At 42.1% G+C, this 22,812-nt stretch overlaps 1 long non-coding RNA gene across 3 annotated transcripts in view; it reads right to left on the bottom strand.

Annotated features, from left to right (window-relative positions):
* Positions 1 to 22,002, bottom strand: part of LOC103883941 — a 29,029-nt gene extending 7,027 nt beyond the window's left edge. Inside the window, exon 1 of one of the 3 annotated variants that reach the window (XR_646338.4) lies at positions 21,471 to 22,002. This is a non-coding gene — a long non-coding RNA (uncharacterized LOC103883941). Of the gene's footprint in view, positions 1 to 11,477; positions 11,619 to 19,150; positions 19,194 to 21,470 lie in introns of those variants that run through there. The other 2 variants (XR_004184388.1, XR_004184387.1) reach the window with 2 other exon arrangements.
* Between the last annotated feature and the right edge of the window lie 810 nt (positions 22,003 to 22,812).

Below are 22,812 nucleotides of genomic sequence, written 5' to 3'. Positions count from 1 at the left end.
CGAGTAGCTGGGGTTACAGGTGTGCACCACCGCACCCAGCAAATTTTTGTATTGTTACTAGAAATGGGGTTTCACCATGTCGTCCAGGCTGGTTTTGAACTCCCGACCTCAGGTGATCCACCTGCCCCAGTCTCCCAAAGTGCTGGGATTACAAGGGTGAGCCACTGTGCCCGGCGATGTGTTTAGAAAGAGTGCAGTTTGTGGAATGTTCCTCGATTTGGGTATATCTAATGTTTCCTCATGATTAGATTCAAGTTAATCATTTGGGGCATTTTTGGCAATTGGATAAGAGGTGTTGTGTTGTTCTCAGTGCATTGCAGATGGAACCTCATGCCAGAAGACAAAAAAAAAAAAAAAAAGGCTGCAAAACTGTTCCAGATTCAATAGACTAAAGAAACTTGGCACATGTAATGCATTTATTGTTTCTCTAAGGAACATTATTGAGATAATTGGTGAATAATACAGCGTCATTATTAAATTTCTTGAATTTGACAATTGTATGAAGAGGAATGTCCTTGTTCTTAGAAAATACAAGCGGAAGTGTTTAGGGGTAAAGGGCCATAGTGTCTGCAAATCGCTCACAAATGATTCAGCAATCATACTGTAATATACACATAGAGAAAGGAATAAATCAAATGTAGCACACTGTTCTCACAATTGGTTAATCAAAGTGAAACATACTTGAGTTCATTGGATTATTCTTGCAACTTTTCTGTAGGATTGAAATAAAAATTTTTAAAAATTATGTGCCAGGCAACAAATGGAGTTACAAAGTAGAAGTCAATGTTTCCCTGTTTCTAACTGTGGAGCTTACAGTTGAGTCAGGTAAATAATAATTGGTAATAAATAAAAATTTTAAAAAGGAAGAAGGCAAGCATGGCTAGAGTAAATATATGGTCTCAGAGAAGAACCTAGAGGGACAGACACAGTGAACAAACATAATTACACAGGGTGCTTTAGTAGACCAGGAAGGGATGAGGGAAAGGAGGTTTTGCTGAGGTTACTGGGGCAATGGTTGTGGTGGTCAGGGGGTGATGCTGACCTTGACATGCCATCAGGACATGTAAATGATGGTCACTAGATGGCTGGAAATGTCAATCTCTAGTTAGAGATGCAGATTTGGGAGCCATTAGATACTAGAAGTGGCTGAGATCACAGAAGGGCATGAAGTAACCCAGTGAGAATGTCCCACTCTCATGAGGAGACAGCGTCGAGGACAGAACACAGCAAATATCAAGTTGTGAGTGGGTGAAGGAAGTGAGCTGCAGTAGTGACTGAGTGGAGGGCCAGAGAAGTGGGAAAAAGGAGAGACGCTTGGAAGAGAGTGGGGGCATGAGAGTAAGGAGGATTCCCCAGCAGTAAGTGATTTGTGTGTCAAAGGCCAAAAAGGAGGTCAAGTCAGGTAGGGAGTTAAAAAGTGTTACCTGGACTTGGAGGCCTGCGGAGCTGCCCTCTGGCCCCCTCGGCACTTCTCTTAGTCTTTGTCATTTATTCTACTCCCAGGAGCTGTACTGCCTGCAGACCTTCTCTGAGAGGCTCCCGTCTCAGTGACCTGCGTACTAGGAAGCCAGGAACCAACTGGAGTGTTTATGCCCACCATGCATCCAGGTCCCAAGAGGGCAGCCAGCATCTCAGCACTGGTCCTGCCTCCCCTTTCCCCCTGTGTTGGTGGCACACATTCCCTTTCAGGTGGGAAAATGGGTCTCCATATGGATCGTTCTCCACTCTAGGATTAAAAGCAAAGATTCTTGTGCTGTGACTCCTCAAGGCTTTGCTATTGATATGCAAAGTCATGCTTTTGAAAATTTAAATCATTCTTCTGTTCCAGAAAGTCCACTTCTTAAAAATCAAGAACTCAAGGCTGGTCATGGTGGCTCATGCTTTTAATCCTAGCAGTTTGGGAGGCCAAGGCAGGAGGCTGTCTTGAAGCCAGGAGTTTGAGACCAGCCTGAGCAACATAGTGAGACCCCATCTCTACAAAAAAATTAAACAAACAAACAAACAAACAGCGGGCATGGTGGCGTGTGTCTGTAGTTCCAACTACTCAGGAGGTTGGGGCAGGAGGATACCTTGAGCACAGGAGTTCAAGGCTGCAGTGAGCTATGATTTGTACCACTTCACGCCAGCCTGGGTGATAGAGTGAGATGCTGTCTCTAAAAAATAAATAGAGAAATAAAAGAATTCTGTAGTTCTGGAAATCTTCCAGTGTTGGCCTAAGCTATATCCTCCTGGACCCACCAGCAATATCTACCCACAAAATATACCTCCAAGTAATAGAATGAGTTGACTTATCACGTGGATTTATTTAGAATTGACAATTAGAATTTTAGAGAATAATTGCCAAAAAATGATTATGGTTTTGACCATATTGGCTGTTAAGTGTTTCTTTCTGATAGTAATTACCAACTATTTAATGTCTGGTTCACGATTTTAAACCATGCCATTTGAATAGAGATCAATGCCTGTGCTTCTATTCATGAAGGCAAATGGGCAGACTGACGTTTACCTAACAGTGAAATTAAAATATTCGGATTTATTCAAACTTACAAAGATAGATTTATTCAAGATGCAGGTGATACAGTTTCATTTCACATCATTTTGACCTGGAGACAATTTATTCCTTCTCCAATCCTGGCAGGGATATTTGCATGAAGATTTTTGTAACCTTGTGTAATGGTCTGGTATCAACCTTAAGACCACACTCTTTTGGAAACACAAGATGTAATGGTTCATTTTATGTATTGCTGGGAAGTTTTTTTGGGTTTGTTTGTTTGTTTGTTTTTAGATGAGATTAACATTTAAATCAATAGACTGAAACTAAAGTAGATGGTCCTCTGTAATGTGGGTGGGCCTCATCCAAGCTGTTGAAGGCCTGAAGAGAAAAGACTAAGATTTCCCAAACAATAGGGAATTCTGCCTCCAGACTCCCTTTGGACTTGAGCTGCAACATCAGTTCTTTCCTGGGTCTCCAGGCTGCTGGCCTGTCCTTCAGATTTCCAACTTGCCATTCCCCACAATCTTGTAAACTAGTTCCTTAAAATGAATCTTGCTCTATGTACATACACATCCTACTGGTTCTGTTTCTCTGGAGAATCCTGACTAATATACAGGGGAACTTCACCGTGAGTCCTTCCATGCTTGAGGGGTTTGTTGAAATGAGGGGATCTGGAGCCCACACAGAGGGCAGGGTATAGCTAGGCCAACAGGTACTTGACACACAGAACTAAAGGTGAATAATGGACAGCAGGATGCTGGGAAGAGCCTGTTGTAGCCCCTGCCCAATTTCCTAGACAGACAGGGCTAACCAATCCAGCAGTGCTCACGGTAGCCTACCATTCTTTTAAGGATCCATGAGAATGTTCTATTTTTTTTTAATCAGTAGAGAAAAAAAATGAGCTTTGAAGTTGAAAAAATTACAGATGGTCCCCAACTTATGATGGTTCAACTTAGGATTTTTTCAACTTTACCATGGGTTTATGAGGATGCAACCCCATTGTAAGTTCAGGAGGGTCTGTGTTTTGATACATAGTATTTTGATACATTCATCTTTATACTAATGTAGTCACAAAAAATTATTTTTAATATCTTCTGTGGAAGCGGGGACCCATGAAGGCAAAAGTGTATGGGGCCCACAAAAATTATAAGGCAGCCCTGTAGGGAGATGAAACTGTGTGTAGAAACATTGTGTAGAAAACATTGATAAATACTGGCCAGGTGCAGTGGCTCATGCCTGCAATCTCAGCACTTTGGGAGGCCGAGGTGGATAGATCATGAGGTCAAGAGATCAAGACCATCCTGGCCAACATGGTGAAACCCTGTCTCTACTAAAAACACAAAAATTAGCTGGATGTGGTGGCGTGCGCCTGTAATCCCAGCTATGCGGGAGGCTGAGGCAGGAGAATTGCTTGAACCCGGGAGTTGGAGGTTGCAGTGAGCGGAGATCATGCCACTGTACTCCAGCCTGATGACAGAGCGAGACTCCATCTCAAAATAAAAAAAAGAAAGAAAGAAAGAAAAAGAAAATAAAACATTGATAAATATTAACAATAGAAGAGTTACTGATAGATAATGGAAAATTCAGTCTTAAAGTTGTTTGCTCCTTCTCCTATAGGTTGATATGAAACTGATGAGTATTGAAATGACATCCAACAGTCTTCAGTCTCCCTAGTTACACAATTTTGTGGCACTAAAGCATTGCTCTTTTGGAAGATGGGATTAACTATATTTCAAGTCTATTTAAGGGAAATATTCCTGAGGAGATAATTTAAATCAATAGCTTATTAAGGTTTGAAGCACACCACTCAACATCTGAGATAAAATATTATGTATGCCGGACCCAGTGGCTCACGCCTATAATCCCAGCACTTCGGGAGGCCGAGGCAGATGGATCACCTGAGGTCAGGAGTTCGAGACTAGCCTGGCCAACATGGTGAAACCCTGCCTCTCTTAAAAATACAAAATTAGCCAGGCGTAGTGGAGGGTGCCTGTCGTTCCAGCTACTGGGGAGGCTGAGGCAGGAGGATTGCTTGAACCCAGGAGGTAGAAGTTGCAGCGAGCAGAGATCATGCCATTGTGCTACAGCCTAGGTGACAAGAGCGAAACTCCATCTCAAAAAAACCAAAAACCAAAAAACAAAATTAGGCGGGAGTGGTGGCATGCGCCTGTAATCCCAGCTACTCAGGAGGCTGAGGCATGAGAATTGCTTGAACCCAGGAGTTAGAGGTTGCAGTGAGCTGAGATCGCACCACTGCACTCCAGCCTGGGTGACAGAGTGAGACTCTGTCTCAAATAAATAAATAAGTAAATAAATAGGCTGGGCATGGTGGCTCATGCCTACAATCCCAGCAATTTGGAAGGGCGAAGCGAGTAGATCACCTGAGGTCAGGAGTTCGAGACCAGCCTGACCAACATGGAGAAATCCCATTTCTACTAAAAATACAAAATTAGCCGGGCGTGGTGGTGCATGCCTATAATCCCAGCTACTCGGGAGGCTGAGGCAAGAGAATCACTTGAACCCGGGAGGTGGAGGTTGTAGTGAGCTGGATCATGCCATTGCACTCCAGCCTGGGCAATAAGAGTGAAACTGTCTCAAAAAAAAAAAAAAAAAAAATTAAAAAAAAAAAAATAAACATTATATCTTAGAAAATTTTTCACTTTAAAATAAAAAGTATCAAGTATCTTATAATAAGTGAAGTGAAAAAAATCCCATTTTGGAAGAGTTCTAAAATCTTTAACATGTGGGAAGATCTCTCTCTCTTTCTCCCCCTCTTTCTCTCTCTCTGTCTTGTCTATCTATCTATCTATCTATCTATCTATCTATCTATCTATCTATCTATCTATCTATGATAATGATGAATAAAGAGTGTCTCATGTGGTTGTCAACAGGGACTTTTGATTCCACCATTCCTTTCTCAGGGGCTATTCCATATGTGACACTGTTCCCAAATTTGTATTCATTATTCTTGACAGTTATACCCAATACCTCCTATGGAGATAGATCCCATGTAAATGCTAAAAAACGGCTAGTTGCTTAAAATAGGACCTGAAGTTAATTAATTTGCCTGTGACTTTCTTTGAGTCCAGCCTAAGAAATTATCTTACTAACTTGAACAGATATTTTTAAGCTTCATAGAACTTTATATTAAACTAAATTATAGCTCTGAAATCAACAAGATCCAATCTGTACATTTATGAATGTGTACAGTTATGAACATGGAAGAATGTATCTTCCAAAAAGTGGTTAGAAAGAGATTTATGAATTAATTAAAATTAAATTAATTATTTGAGTTAACATGACTTATGGAAATGCAAGTCATCGTTACAACAGTCTTAGAGATAGCAATATCAAGTGTCAGAAAATCATTCAATTTAGGGAAAGGTGATCATTTCAACTTTTAGCCAGGCATATATGGGACAATAACATTGTGAGTAAGAAGCCGGGCGTGGTGGTTCACGCCTGTAACCCCAGCACTTTGGGAGGCTGAGGCAGCCGGATCACGAGGTCAGGAGTTCGAGACCAGCCTGGCCAACATAGTGAAACCCCGTCTCTACTAAAAATACAAAAATTAGCCAGGCATGGTGGTGCACACCTGTAATCCCAGCTACTTGGGAGGCTGAAGTAGGAGAATCGCTTGAACCTGGCAGGTGGAGGTTGTGGTAAGCAGAGATCACACCACTGCACTCCAGCCTGGGCAACAGAACGAGACTCCATCTCAAAAACAAACAAACAAACCCACAAAACAAACAACAACAAAAAACATTGTGAGTAAGAGCATGGGCTTTGGAGTCAGAAAGTCTTGGTTTGAATTCTCACTGCATCATTTTGTTCATTCATTCTTTAAATATTTACTGATACTCAGTCAATGAGGCTACAGTGATGAACCAGACAGCCATTCTTCTATCTCTGCGGTAGAAAAAGAGTTTCAGAGAAAAATTTCACATTTATGCTAATTCTAGAAATGAATTATTTATTACAGTAAAAACTGAAGGAAAAGGCCAAACAAAGCATTTTAGTGTTTTCGGACTAACAAGTGAATTTAAATGTCATATATCAGTGAGGTTACAGAATAAAGATACTGAAGTCAGAAGGGTGTGTTAATATAATTTCCCATAATGTACATCTGGCATGCAAAAAAAAAAAAAAACCTTGAGATTAAGATTAGATATTGCAAAGGAGGTAATAATGAGCTTTTAAAGATAGAATGAGTTAAAGAGATAATTGCAAATAATTGCAAACTTATTAGTCAAATATTAAGGTTTATAATTTTATAAGTAAGTTTTTGTTTGTTTGTTTGTTTGTTTTTTTTAATAGAGTCTCGTTTTGTCACCCAGGCTGGAGTGCAGTGGCACAACCTCAGCTCACTGCAACCTCCACCTCCTGGGTTTAAGCAATTCTCCTGCCTCAGCCTCCTGAGTAGCTGGGATTACAGGTGCCTGCCACCATGCCTGGTTAATTTTTGTATATTTAGTAGAGATGGGGTTTCACTATGTTGGCCAGGCTGGACTTGAACTTCTGACCTCAGGTGATCCACCTGCCTTGGCCTCCCAAAGTGCTGGGATTTCAGGCGTGAGCCACCGCACCCAGCTTCAAGGTAAGTATTTTATAGGTGTTTTATATTTTTATCCTTACCTAATAAGATGTGGATGAATAATTCATGGCTTTGCCTCTCCAGTGTATCTTGGTCAACTGCCTACTACACTTTCGAGTTCTTCTAAAACTCACTATCTTTGCTTCTAAGGTTTTGTCTAGCCCGGGCTAATTTTTAAAATAGGGGGTTTATAATTTCCTAGTTTTATAAGACCGTGAAATTCCATCTATACTTGTTCTAGGGGACTATTCTTTGCAATAGTAAGGTGTTATTATAATTAAGTTCAGCCAGGTATTTTTTTTTTTTTTTTTGAGACGGAGTCTCGCTCTGTCGCCCAGGCTGGAGTGCAGTGGCGAGATCTCGGCTCACTGCAAGCTCCGCCTCCCGGGTTCACGCCATTCTCCTGCCTCAGCCTCCCGAGTAGCTGGGACTACAGGCGCCCGCCACCACGCCCGGCTAATTTTTTGTATTTTTTAGTAGAGACGGGGTTTCACCGTGTTAGCCAGGATGGTCTTGATCTCATGACCTCGTGATCTGCCCGTCGCGGCCTCCCAAAGTGCTGGGATTACAGGCTTGAGCCACCGCGCCCATCAGCCAGGTATTTTTATCTTTGACACGCTAACCCTAGAAAGCGACCAGAGGGAAGAAGCCTTTCTATGTTTGTCTATTTGTCTTCTTATCCATGTGCTCATTCATTTATCCATCCATTAATTTATTTAACAAACATTAAATGTATATTCACTCACTAGATATTTATGGGGTTTTCATTATCTGCTAGGAAATGTGCTTGGTGCTAAGGATAAAAATATAATTGATTTCTAGGTTCTGCCTTTAACTATACAACATTGTAGCTGAACCATTCATTCATTTATTAATGTCCAACATACATTTCATGAGTGCATACTATCTGCCAGGCACTGTTGCAGACGCAGTACTGGAAAACGGAGGGCCTGCTCTCGTGGAGCTTACATTCTAGTAGGTAGACATAAAACACAAGATGATTTATGAGAGGTCCAAGAAGATAAGATTTGAATTTTTGTTTATCTCAATCTTAATTTACATTTTTGTGTATGTTTGGTAATGTGCATAATATGTACAGTAGTATATGTACATCTTTTTTATTTTTGAGACAGGGTCTCAGTCTCTGTCACCCAGACTGTACTATGGTGGCACAATCAGAGCTCATTGCAGCCTCGATTTCCTGGGCTTGAGCAATCTCCCACCTCAGCCTCCTGAGTAGCTTGCTGGGACCACAGGCACACTACCATGCCTGGCTAATTTTTTAATTTTTGTAGAGATGGGGTCTCACTATGTTGTCAGGCTAGTCTCAGACTCCTGAGCATAAGCAGTCCTCTTATCTCAACCTCCCAATGTGCTAGGATTACACGGGTAAGCCAATGTGCCCAGGAGTATACCTTTTTTTTTTCCTTTGAGACAGAGTCTAGCTCTGTTGCCCAGGCTGGAGTATAGCGGCATAATTTAGGCTCACTGCAGCCTCTGCCTCCTGGGTTCAAGCCATTCTTCTGCCTCAGCCTCCCGAGTAGCTGGGACTACAGATGTGTGCCACCACACTTGGCTAAGTTTTGTATTTTTGGTAGAGATGAGGTTTCACCATGTTGGCCAGCCTGGTCTTGATCTCCTGACTTCTAGCGATCTATGGGCCTTGGCCTCCCAAACTGGTGGGATTACAGGCATCGCCACTGCGCCCGGTCCCAGTAGTATATCACTTTAAAACAAACAAATATTTAAATTTGTTCCGTAAACTCATACTGATAGCTCGTAGACAAAAACATTTACAAACCCCAGGGTAAAAGCATGGGTGTTAAGATCAGAGACTTGTGGGTTTGAATCCAGGTTCTGCTTTACTCATTGCCTGTGGGTCCTTGGGTAAGCCCGAGTTCCTCATCCTTTCTAAGAACTGTTGTAAGGGTTGAGTGCAATCATGTTAGTAAAGTGCTTATCTGTATATACCAAGTCCTTAAAAAAAGGATGAGTAATGTTACTACTATTATTATTCTTTGTGTGATAAATATTATAATAGTTATTATTTTATTATTAAATAAATATTTATTTTTATATGTTATTATTAAATAAATATATTATTTAATATAATAATAAATATATTATTTATTTAATAATAACATATAAAAATATTTATTATTTTATTTAAATAACAAATTTATTATTTATTAATAAATAATATTATTAATAATTATTTGTCATATATTTTGTATATGTAATATGTAATATGTATAAAACATGTAATATTTTATTATATTATTCAATAATAAAATATTTAAATAAATAATAAATAATATTATTTATTCATAATTTATTTATAATTCATTTATAATTATTAATAAATTATCAAATTATTTATTTATGATTTATTTATAATTCATTTATAGTTACTTATTAATAATAATTATTAATAAATATATTATTTATTTATTATTTAAATATTTTATTATTAAATAAATATTATATTATTGTTAAATAATATAATAAAATATTACAACACCTCTTAAAAGGTATATAGAAATATTGAGAAGGAACTGATTAAGCAGTGACCCTTAAAGTCATGAACCTTATCGTATATAATTGGTGGGAGTGTAAATTGGTGCTATTTTATATGCAATATGTATCAAAACAATTTTTATTCCCTTTGACTCAGTTGTTTCTTTTCCAGAGAAACAACTTTCCTCATCCTAAGGAAACAGAATTATAACAGATTTATAATAGTGACCAATTAGAAAGAGAACGAAAAGTCCAATTGTGGGAGAGTAGTCAACTGAAAATACAGCTTTATGATGGAATATTGTGCAGCTGTTAACATTTTAAAAGAACACTTGGGGAAATATTAATATTAAACGTAGAAAACAGGTTGTAAAATTGTAGTTACAGTATAACCCCAATTATATTTTTTAAAAATACATGATATATTTGTATTAGAAAAACACTATAAAGAAATGCATTGGCAAGGCATGGTGGCTTACGCCTGTAATCCCAGCACTTTGGGATGCCAAGGCCGGCAGATCACTTGAGGTCAGGAGTTCGAGACCAGCCTGGCCAACATGGTGAAACCCTGTCTCTAGTGCAAATACAAAAACTAGCTGGGCATGGTGGTGCACACCTGTAGTTACAGCTACTGGGGAGGGTGAGGCAGGAAAATTGCTTGAGCCCGGGAGGCAGAGGTTGCCATGAGCTGAGATTCTGCCACTGCCCTCCAGCCTGGACAATAGAGTGAGAGAGGCTCCATCTTAAAAAAAAAAAAAAAAAAAAAAAAAAATCGGGCACCATGGCTCATGCCTGTAATCCCAGCACTTTGGGAGGCTGAGGCAGGTGAATCATGTGAGGTCAGGAGTTCAAGACCAGCCTGGCCAAGATGGTGAAAACCCTGTCTCTACTAAAAATACAAAAATTATTTGGGCAGTAGTGGCATGCGCCTGTAATCCCACCTACTCCGGAGTCTGAGGTAGGAGAATCCCTTGAGCCTGGCGGGTGGAGGTTGCGGTGAGCCAAAATCATGGCACTGCACTCCAGTCTGGGTGACAGAATGAGACCCTGTCTCCGGGAAAAAAAAAAAAAAAAAAAAAAAAAGAAATGCATCAAAATACAATAGAGTTATCTCTGGTAGGACTGTGTGTGGCATTCATTTTTTTCATCGATTAGACAATCGCAGAAATATTAACCAATATAAATAAAGCAAGATGGACATGTGTGTAGGAGTGGTAACTGGGATAAAAAGAAATTTTGACCAGCCTGGACAACATGGTGAAACTCTGTCTCTAAAAAATTACAAAAATTAGCTGGGTGTGGTGGCACGTGCTTATAGTCCCAGCTACCTGGGAGGCGGAGGTAAGACGATCGCTTGAGACTGGGAGGTCAAGGCTGCAGTGAGCCATGAGCGTGCCACTGCACTCTAGCCTGGATGATAGAGTGAAATCCTGGAAAGAAAGAAAGAAAGAAAGAGAGAGAGAGAGAGAGAGAAAGAAAGAAAGGAGGGAGGGAGGGAAGGAAGGAAGGAAGGAAAAGAGGAAGGAAGGAAGGAAGGAAGAAAGGGAGGGAGGGAGGGAGGGAGGAAGGAAGGAAGGAAGGAAGGAAGGGAAATTATGCCTAGGGATCCTAGGAAGCCTTCACAAAAACACCTGTTCCAACTCTTGAATGGGGCCCAGACTTTTGCCCAGTGGAGAAGCAGCTTGTGAAGGAAGAGGAAGAACCCAGAAGGTGAAGCAGCTATGAAAGCTCTGTGGCATGCCAAAACAAATTTAATTTTTCCATGTGACTGGAGGTCAGGCTAGATATTGGGCACTGGGGAAGAAACCCTGGGGATGTGGGTTTTGGCTGATAGAGAAGAGATTCACATACCTTAAGGAGTTTATTCCTTACCTTGTCTATCATGGGCAGCTTTGTAGGTGGGGAGAGATGGATCAGGTCTGCATTTCAGAGTGGCTACTTTGTGGCAGCATAAAGGTTAGGTCGGCACAAAGTGAGACGGAAAGGAGAACAGTGAGGAGCCTCTTGCTTCTGTCTCCATTCTTTTTGGATGAAGCCTTGGCACAACCATTCATTTCCAGTCTAATATTGAAATGCCTTTGCATTCTTACATCAGCTTAGGCTATGTGACTTTTGAAAGCTTGGTAGGCTGGTGTCAGATAAATGAGGCCTTTGCACTCATTCACCTGGTCTCTGCAAGAAACTGGATCAAGGTGATGAGGAATGCACTCTTAATACCTGAAAAAGAGGTCTTGGAAATTGTGTTTCTTATATTAACTAAATAAATGCAGTCAATGCTATTATAAAGGATTGGCTGAAGAATATGTATTTCATTCATTCTATGCTCTACTTCAAAATTATCCTTGAAATGCAAGAACCTGGGAGAGATGTCTACTTGGACTGCATTGTTTGGACCCTGTTTTAGGGATTGGCATTACACCATTGGATTTGTAAATCAAAAAGTATCTGAGACAAGTCTCCATCAATTTATTTATTTATTTATTGAGATGGAGTCTCGCTCTGCCACCCAGACTGGAGTGCAGTGGTGTGATCTCGGCTCGCTGCAACCTCTGCCTCCCAGGTTCAAGCGATTCTCCTGCCTCAGCTTCCCGAGTAGCTGGGACTACAGGTGCACACCACCACACCCAGCTAATTTTTGTATTTTTAGTAGAGACAGGGTTTCACCATGTTGGCCAGTCTGGTCTGGAACTCCTAACCTCAGGTGATCTGCCTGCCTTGGCCTCCCAAAGTGCTGGGATTGCAGGTGTGAGCCACTGCGCCAGTAGGAAGGCCCAGGTTCTTGTTATGTAGATGATGTCTCTGTAGCAGGCTTCAGAGACAATAGATGGTAAATGTCTTCTTATCAGACCCTGAAAGGTGCTAGACTCTCCTGAAAAGACCTAATAAAGGAAAGAGATTCTTTACAGAATGTACATTTCCTCCACAAGAGACAGCTTTGCAGGGCCATTTAAAAATATGACAAAGAAGGTGGGGCGCAGTGGCTCATGCTTGTAATCCCAACTGTTTGGGAGTCTGAGGCAGGAGGATCATGAGGTCAAGAGATGGAGACTATCCTGGCCAACATGGTGAAACCCTGTCTCTACTAAAAAGACAAAAATTAGCTGGGTATGGTGGCACTCACCTGTAGTCCCAGCTACTTGGGAAGCTGAGGCAGGAGAATCACTTGAACCCAGCAGATGGAGGTTGTAGTGAGCTGAGATGGCACCACTGCACTTCAGTCTGGTGACAGAGTGAGACTCTATCTTAAAAAAAAAAAAAAAGACATATATTTTCAGGTAAAATACTTTGATATCTTTCAGGGCTGTTATCTGTCATGTAATGCTATACTAGAGTCAGGTTGGAGTTTGGTATCTTATTGCTACAGGAGTCTATTCTGTCAGTCTTAAGATCTCTGTTTTAATGTTAATGCTGGTCAGTTGTGTCTGAATTCCAAAGGGAGAAGGGTATAATGAGGTAAGTCAGGCCTCCATTTTCCATCAAGGCCTGAACTAGTTTCAGGTTTACTTTGGAATGCCCTTGGCCAAGAGGAGGTCTCCATTCAGTCAGTTGGAAGGCTTGGAATGTTATTTTTAGTTTACAGATTGTTTTGTGGGTTTTGAAACTTGTCATGATTTCTCATCATGAATGGGTGTGTTGTAACTGAGCAGGTTCTTTGCTTTACCATGAGGTCCTAGTAAATCATGTTGAAGTGGTGTTGTTGTCTGGGGTAAATACCCAGGGTTTGTCATCTCACACCAAGAAGATTAAGGACACGGACACACATGACCAGTGAGTTTAGGAGCAGAGGTTTAATAGGCAAAAGAAAGAGAAAGAAGAACAGCTCTCTCCCTTGCAAGAGAGAGGGGCTCCCGAAAGGGAAAAACTGGCCAGCTGCAGACTGTACCAGATTTTATAGGCAGGCTTGAGGAGGCAGTGTCTGATTTACGTAAGGCCCAGAGATTGGTTCGACCAGGTGTGATGTTTACGTAGTGTGTGGGGAAGGCTGGTGGTCCCACCCTAATCTTATTAGGCAAATAGGGTCTTTGCCTGGCTGGTGCCACATTGTCTTCTCCATACTGTGCACATGGTTTGGCAAAAAGAAGTGAAGATGAACATGCCTAGCCCCAGGAAACCATTTCCTTTTGGCACAACTGCCGACATTCACCCGTGTAAGCTTCCAACTTGCTTGTCTTTGCCTGCAGCTTGATTTCACAGGCTGCTCTTTGTTAGAAAAGAAAATGATTTTGGGGCTGGGTACGGTGGCTCACGCCTATAATCCCAGCACTTTGGGAGGCCTAGGTAGATGGATACCTGAGGTCGGGAGTTGGAGACCAGCCTGACCAACGTGGATAAACTGTCTCTACTAAAAATACAAAATTAGCCGAGCGTGGTGGGGCATGCCTGTAATCCCATCTACTTGGGAGGCTGAGGCAGGAGAATTGCTTCAATCTGGGAGGTGGAGGTTGCAGTGAGCTGAGATTGCACCATTGCACTCCAGCCTGGGCAACAAGAGGGAAACTCCATCTCAAAAAACAAAAAACAAAAGAAAATTATTTTGGGACTGCTTTTCATTAAAAAGAAAACCTTACCGAGGACTCTCATACTCTCATACCCTTACTAATAATTTCTTCTTCTTTTTTTTTTTTTTTGAGATGGAGTCTCGCACTGTCGCCCAGGCTGGAGTGCAGTGGCTCGATCTCTGCTCACTGCAACCTCTGCCTCCCGGGTTCAAGCAATTCTGTTGCCTCAGTCTCCTGAGTAGCTGAGATTACTGGCACCCACCACCTCACCCGGCTAATTTTTTTTTTTTGTCTTTTTAGAAGAGACGGGGTTTCACCATGTTGGTCAGGCTGGTCTCGAACTCTTGACCTCGTGATCTGCCTGCTTCGTCCTCCCAAACTGCTGAGATTACAGGCGTGAGCCACCGCGCCTGGCCACTAGTAATTTCTTCTTAACTCCTATATCAATGTGACTCATATCTGTCAGCGTGGAAGGGCCAAGTCAAGCTGTGGTCCACCTCTATTAAGTGTACAATACTCACAGCACGTATATAATACTCCTGTGCTTCCTCTTATTTTTTCTTCCTTCAATTTTTCTTTACTGCCATTTACTTCCTTTTTTTTTTCTTTCTTTCTTGTTTTCACACTGGGTAAGAAATAGCCCTTAAGCTTTGGATGAAAATTAAAGGAATTCTCTAAAATCCAGGCCTTTTGCAAACAGTAAAGATTATATGAAACACTAGCTAGGTGGGGCCTTGCCTTCAGTTTGTGGTCTTGCCATGGTACAGAAGCATGTCCCAGAACAGCCACAGAGTCCAGAAGAAGGCAACCTTTCTCCTTTGGACTTGTGGTTATAGAACACATCCACGTTTTTTAGTTTGTTAATGCTTCTGGGTGGACCAGGCTGAGATGGAGTGTTGCAGGCTATCTTTCCTAGTGTGGGAATATCTGTATACTTTCTAAGCCAGCCCATCTCCAGGGGGTGGGATCTTGGAGAAATCAGCCAGCTCCAGGGGCTGAGGGGATTTGGTTTAGCAGATGAGAATGGGATGAGACTGTCAAGTCAATCACATGGGAGGACTAGGATGTTAGTAGAGAAAGCACCCATTGGGACCAGGAAGGAGTCCCAATCCAGACCCCAACAGAGGGTTCTTGGATCTTGTGCAAGAAAGAATTTGGGTGAGTTCACAGAGTAAAGTGAAAGCAAGTTTATTAACAAAGTAAGGGAATAAAAGGGTGGCTACTCCATAGGCAGAGCAGCCTCGAGGGCTGCTGTCTGGCTATTTTTATAGTTATTTCTTGATTATATGCTAAACAAGGGATGTATTATTCATGAGTTTTCTAAGAAAGGGATATGAGGAATTCCCAGACCAGAGGGTTTCTCTTCTTTTTAGACCATACAGTGTAATATCCTGATGTTGCCATGACATTTGCAAATCGTTATGCTGCTGGTGGGAGTGTCTTTTAGCATACCAATGCATTATAATTAGCATATAAGGAGCAGTGAGGATGACCGGAGGTTACATTCCTCATCATCTTGGTTTTGGTGGGTTTTGGCCAGCTTCTTTATTGCATCCTGTTTTATTAGCAGGGTCTTTGTGACTATACATTATGATCTCCTGTCTCATCCTGTGATAAAGAATGCCTAACCTCCAGAGATGCGGGTCTCAGCCTCATTTTACCCAGCCCGTATTCAAGATGGAACTACTCTGGTTCTAATGCCTCTGACACATTCATTCACTTAGTTCTACAAATAAGGATTGCATGTTTACATTGTGAGGTCCTGAGTAGGGGAGGGAGGAAGACATTGATTACTTATTCAAAATTAAACACACAGCTTATTCCTTCCCCTTATGCTAAGTGCCAGGAGGGAGAAACAGGGGTTGCTGTGAGAGGAGAGCTGAAAGAGAGAAATACGGTCAGAGAAATATGGTCAGTGGGAGCTGTGATCGGCAAAGATGTACAGACACGGGACCCTGGGCAGACAAATAATGAAACCGCCTTTGCAAAATTATGACTGAGACAATGAAAGAGATCTAATCTAACCGATTCCATCTTGGTTGTAACCTTTAAGCTGTCCTTGTTCTTTCCTGGGCGTAGGCTGAACTAACTTTGGGGAGAACTTAGTTTATAGTTTAAAACAAAGACGATAACAGCTCTTTCCCAAAACAAACCTCCTTCTTGCCTGGGGACTAGATTGCCTTTGTAGTACGAAGACATTAGCCAAAAGATTAGAAATTATGGTTAAGGAGTCATTGCAGCTGGAGGCTACAAGACTCTGACCCTCCCTAAACTGCTCCTAAGATCCATGCTTGAGATATTTTGCAGACCCTGCACTTGATGGATCAGCTGGCATGACCCAGATCAATAAACTGGCTCATCTGATCTAGTGGCCCCCAGCTAGAAACTGACTCGGCACAAGAGGACAACTTCAACTTCCCATGATTTCATCTCCTACTTCACCAGTCAGCACTCCTGGCTCACTGGCTTCCCCCTACCCACCAAGTTATCCTTAAAAACTAATTACTCAAATCAGCTCGGGGAGACTGATTTGAGTAATAATAAAACTCCGATCTCCCGCACAGCCAGCTCTGCGTGAATTAACTCTTTCTCTATTGCAATTCCCCTGTCTTGATAAATCAGCTCTGTCTAGGCAGCAGGCAAGGTGAACCCATTGGGTGGTTACAAAAATGGCTTGAGAAGAGTTTTAAGTTGTAAATATTAGAAGAACGAGAGGATTACTATGAAGGTGTGTATGCTGTTCATTTGCTGATTTTGTTCATTGGCCTCTGATTCCTTCTTATCTTCCCCAGCTGCCTCCTGCTACTCTCTTTATTAAATTGAGGGTGAACTCTGGTTATAAAGGAGACAGTGGGTTCCATCTTTTGAAAGGATGGGATCCTAAACTGGAGTCTACCTATACCTGTCCTAAAAAGAGTGTTGGGGACACTCTTGTCATCCTCGTGATAAGTAATGAGGGTTGCTAAGCACTACAGTATAAGCTTCGTAATCTATTTTTTGGAAAACAAAATTGTGAAAAAAATTATAAAAATCTAATTGTGGATCATTGTCTCATTGCAAGTATCAGAGGCATTCAAATCAAAGTAACTCTGTCTTGGATAGGGGCTGGGTAAAATGAGGCTGAGACCTACTGGGCCATATTCCTAGGAGGTTAGGCATTCTTAGTTAACAGGATATTTACAGTTAAGGGAACAAGTTAATAATGTTTTTTGAACAAACCCAGGACTTAACTGACCCAGGAAATAACAGACCAAGGAAATGTCCTGATTACCCACTGTCTTTAGAACAAAAGCATTCTTAGTTTAAGAGTAAGTTTCAGGCCGGGTGTGGTGGCTCACACCTATAATCCCAGAAGTTTGGGAGGCCGAGGTGGATGGATCACCTGAGGTCAGGAGTTCGAGACCAGCCTGGCCAACGTGGTGAAACCCTGTCTCTAATAAAAATACAAAAAAAATTTGTTGGGCATGTTGGCATGTGCCTGTAATCCCAGCTACTCGGGAGGCTGAGGCAGGATAATGGCCTGAACCTGGGAGGTGGAGGTTGCAGTGAGCCGAGTTGTGCCATTGCACTCCAGCCTGAGTGAGAAGAGCAAAACTCCATGTCAAAAAAAAAAAAAGTTTTGCTTTAAAGATAATAATACAGATTCTTGCAGAATACAGTAGTTACACAAAGATTAACAATCCTTTGTTGCAAGGCCTTGTAGACAACATCTTCCTCATGTTTTTTGCTTTGTTATCTTACCTATAAACAAGCATTGTATCTTGTTAGATATGAGTTCTAAATTTCTTTTCAAAGAATTAATATGTCAGTATGTTCAATTCTTTGCCTTCTACTTTTAAACTTAACTTCCTTGTAAAGCAATCTTTTTTGATTACCTACTCCACCCTGACTCATTCCGATTACCTACTCCACCCTGACTCATTTGGATCACCTGCTCAACCCTAACTCCTTTTGATCACCTGCTCCACCCTAACTCATTCCGATTACCTGCTACCTCCTCTGCCCTGACTCCTGCCAAAGCACTCACTCCGTCATTCTCTTTAAATTAGCCAATCTGAATTAGTTTAGCCCTTGCGGTCTAACCCTAGCCAATAGGGGAACTACACAGAGGCAGGGGCCGCGTGTGTCGGGGATAAGAACCCCTTCCCCTCCCTTGTCCGAGTGTGCGCTCACGGTTGCTCCATCTGTAAGGGCGCACCCTTCTATAGAAGTACCTTGCCTTGCTGAGAATTAAAAAGAAAATTTTATATTTGAGTGATATTCCTTTGCGGCACCAAAACTTTATATATAACAATCTTACATATAAACAAGCATCGTACCTAAGGTGTGCGCGTTCCTCCTCTTGCTTTCGAGAGTGCCCTGCTCTATCTGCTCTGTCTATAGAGTAGCCATTCTTTTATTCCTTTACTTTCTTAATAAACTTGCTTTTACCTTACCCTGTGGACTTGCCCTGAATTCTTTCTTGCACGAGATCCAAGAACCCTCTCTTGGGGTCTGAAATGGGACCCCCCTCCGGTAACAGTAGAATTGTTAGGGGAAGGTTGATTTCTGCTAATGTGGGACATGGGGAGATCACATACTGCTAACATTTCCTACTTTCTTCTCATGTGTTTACAAAATGGGCCACTGTGGAGGCTCTGTTGCTTTCAGGGGTTTGTACAGTTGGATGCTATGGATCCTGTCTAACAGAAGAAATGGGTCCTACAAATGATGAAGCAGCATTATTTTTATTGAGCCTTCTTCAGGCAGAGCTAAGGACACCTTGGAAAATAAAGCAAGGATTTAGTGCAACACAGAAGCTATTTAATTTTCTCTCTCTGGCTTGTCCTTTGCTAATTGGAGATGTTTATCCAGTTAATAAAAGCATTAAAAAATCATTGAATTCTTGGCGGCCAGGCACGGTGACTCACGCCTGTAATCCCCGCATTTGGGAGGCTGAGGTGGGTGGATCAGTTGAGGTCAGGAGTTTGAGTCCAGCCTGGCTGATATGGTGAAACCCTGTCTCTACTAAAAATACAAAAATTAGCCAGGCGTGGTGGTGCATACCTGTAATCCCAGCTACTTGGGATGCTGAGGCAGGAAAATCTCTTGAACCTAGGAGGTGGAGGTTGCAGTGAGCTGAGATTGTGCCATTGCACTACAGCCTGGGTGACAGACTGAGACTCTGTCTAAAAAAAGAAAACAAAAAAATCATTGAATTATTATTTTAGTCCTTGAAGACACTTAATATTTTGGCTGGAACACTATTTATATTCCGTTTATTTTAACAATGAATTTCCTGTCCCAAATGTAGTCAAAATGTGTACTTGCACAACAAAAGCTTTGCAAACACTGCTGTGTTACAGTCTGGCCAATGCACCACAATGCAGCGGACTCTTTGTGTGAGTTATTATCTGGAATACTTTGTCTCAGGACCAAGAGAATTAAAGGGTGAGGTTGGAGTGAAAGTTTAATGAGCGAAAGGAGAAAGCTCTCTGCTGGGGAGAGGGGACCCAGAAGAGGGTTGGTGGTTTTCACAGTTTAATGCAGGGGCTTTTATAAGAAACCGATGAGGGCTGGGCATCTCATTTGCATAAGGTGTAAATTTCTGGTAGCTCTACCCTGACCTCCTAGTATACATGCAGGCCCTTAGCTTAAGTTACTATATTCTTTGTTCTCCTTACTGTGCATGTGTTAGGGGATGGAATTTTCCATTGCGGTCATGGCTGGGCAAGCCCCCCTGCGCAAGTTTCCTTATCTGTGCCTGCAGGCTGCTCTTCAGTTTGCAAGAATTTATCCGAAGACCCACCCTAACTGTCTGCCTGACTCGTTTCTTCCTTTCTTCTCTCTCAGCTGGAATTCTGATTCTCCTTTTGACTTCTACTTTGACCATGCTGGGGTCCAAGTTCGGGATTTCCTGTGGCCTCTGTGGCCATTTATTGGCTGAATGTGAATTCTTTATGAATTCACAAGCAGCTTTCAGATTCTTTTTTTTTTTTTTGAGACGGAGTCTCGCTCTGTCGCCCAGACTGGAGTGCAGTGACCGGATCTCAGCTCACTGCAAGCTCCGCCTCCTGGGTTCACGCCATTCTCCCGCCTCAGCCTCCCGAGTAGCTGGGACCACAGGCGCCCGCCACCTCGCCCGGCTAATTTTTTGTATTTTTTAGTAGAGACGGGGTTTCACCGTGTTAGCCAGCATGGTCTCGATCTCCTGACCTCGTGATCCGCCCGTCTCGGCCTCCCAAAGTGCTGGGATTACAGGCTTGAGCCACCGCGCCCAGCCTCAGATTCTTGAAGTCTGCAGTATATGAATATTAGGATGTAAAACTGAAAACCTAATAAATTGGACTTTTAAAACATGCTTTCAGTTGTCTTTTACTTAATTAAGAAATTGATTTTAATACTAAAATTATAGTCACTTTTTCTTTAAAAATTGGAACATTAAAAATGAAGCTACACTTTCCTTTGACAACCACCTCTAATCTTGATCATCTTCTCCCATTGTTCAGAGGTCATTATGATATAAGTTTGGTGAGTGTCCTTCAGACCATTACAAATACTTTTTTTCATTTCATTTCATTGTGCCTATACAAATATTTTGTTTGGTATGTACTTTTAAGACATATATGGTATCAAACTGTTAGTTTTGTTCTCTAATTTACTTTATCTAAAAAACAGTATGTTTTTGTGATCTATTTATCTCCAAATAGATCCAAATGGATTTAGTCTGATTCTTTTAACTGCTTTGGAGTTTCCCATTTATGAATGTACTATATATGTCAGGTCTCTGAGCCCAAGCTAAGCCATCATATCCCCTGTGACCTGCACGTATACATCCAGATGGCCTGAAGCAACTGAAGAACCACAAAAGAAGTGAAAATAGCCAGGTCCTGCCTTAACTGATGACATTCCACCATTGAGATTTGTGCCTGCCCTGCACTAACCAATCAATTGACCTTATGACAATACACCCTCCCTGCCCTTGAGATAGTGTACTTTGTGATAATACCCCACCCTTAAGAAGGTAGTCTGTAATATTTCCCCGCCCTCGAGAATGTGCTTTGTAAGATCCACCCCCACCTGCAAAAATTGCTCCTAACTCCATCGCCTATCCCAAACCTATAAGAACTAATGATAATCCCACCACCCTTTGCTGATTCCCTTTTGGGACTCAGCCTGCCTGCACCCAGGTGATTAAAAAGCTTTATTGCTCACACAAAGCCTGTTTGGTGGTCTCTTCATATGGACATGTGTGACATTTTGGTCCCGAAGACCCAGGACAGGGAAACTCCTTCGGGAGGCCAGTCCCCTGTCCTTGCCCTCACTCTGTGAGGAGGTCCACGTACAACCTCGGGTCCTCAGACCATCAGCCCAAGGAACAACTAACCAATTTCAAATCAGGTAAGCAGTCTTTTCACTCTCTTCTCCAGCCTCTCTCGCTACCTTTCAGTCTCTCTGTCCTTCCAGTTCCAGTTCTTTATCCTCTCTAGTAGAGACAAAGGAGACACATTTTATCTGTGGATCCAAAACTTTGGTGCCAGTCACGGACTCAGGAAGACAGTCTTCCCTTGGTGTTTAATCACTGCAAGGACACCTGCCTGATTATTCACCCACATTCCATTGGTATCTGATCACCACGGGGAATCCTGACTGATTATTCACCCACATTCCACTGGGGTCTGATCACCACGGGGAATCCTGACTGATTATTCACCCACATTCCATTGGTGGCAAGTCAATTGCAAGGATGCCTGCTTTGGATGCTCACCCGCATTTACAGCCCAGGGCGGCTCACCACCCCCTTCTCCGTGTCTCCACCTTTCTCTTTAAACTTGCCTCCTTCACTACGGGCAAACTTCCACCCTCCATTCCCCCTTCTCCCTTAGCTTGTTTCTCAAGAACTTAAAACCTCTTCAACTCACACCTGACCTAAAACCTGAATGCCATATTTTCTTCTGCAGTACTGCTTGGCCCCAATACAAACTTGACAATAGTTTCAAATAGCCAGAAAACGGCACTTTCGACTTCTCCATCCTACAAAATATAGATAATTTTTGTCGAAAAATGGGCAAATGGTCTGAGGTGCCTGACGTCCAGGCATTCTTTTACACATTGGTCCCTCCCTTGTCTCTGCTCCCAATGCGACTCATCCCAAATCTTTCTTCTTTCTCTCCTGTCTGTTCTGTCAGTCTCCACCCCAAACTCTTGAGTCCTTTGAAACTTCCTTTTCTATGGACCCATCTAACTTCTTGCCTCCTTCCCAGGCTGCTCCTCACCAGGCCAAGCCAGGTCCCAATTTTTCCTCAGCCTCTGCTCCCCAACCCTATAATCCACACCTGGTCCAGCTTACAGTTTTGTTCTGTGACTAGCCCTCCCCAACCTGCCCAACAATTTCTTTTTTAAAAGGTGGCTGGAGCTAAAGGCACAGAAAAGGTTAGTGCTCCTTTTTCTTTATCCGACCTCTCCCAAATCAGTTAGCATTTAGGCTCTTTTTCATCAAATATAAAACCCCAGCCCAGTTCATGGCCTGTTTGGCAACAAACCTTGGACACTTTACTGCCCTAGACCCAGAGGGGCCAGAAGGCCATCTTATTCTCAATATGCATTTTATTACCCAACCCACTCCCAACATTAGAAAAAGCTCCAAAAATTAGATTCCGGCCCTCAAACCCCACAACAGGACTTAATTAACCTCACCTTCAAGCTGTACAATAATAGAGTAGAGGCAG

This window comes from Papio anubis, chromosome 6 (genome assembly GCF_008728515.1).
Source record: "Papio anubis isolate 15944 chromosome 6, Panubis1.0, whole genome shotgun sequence".
In the NCBI taxonomy this organism is placed as follows: Eukaryota; Metazoa; Chordata; class Mammalia; order Primates; family Cercopithecidae; genus Papio; species Papio anubis.
The sequence above is the reverse complement of the archived record's forward strand: the minus strand, read 5'-3'. Positions and strand labels throughout refer to the sequence as shown.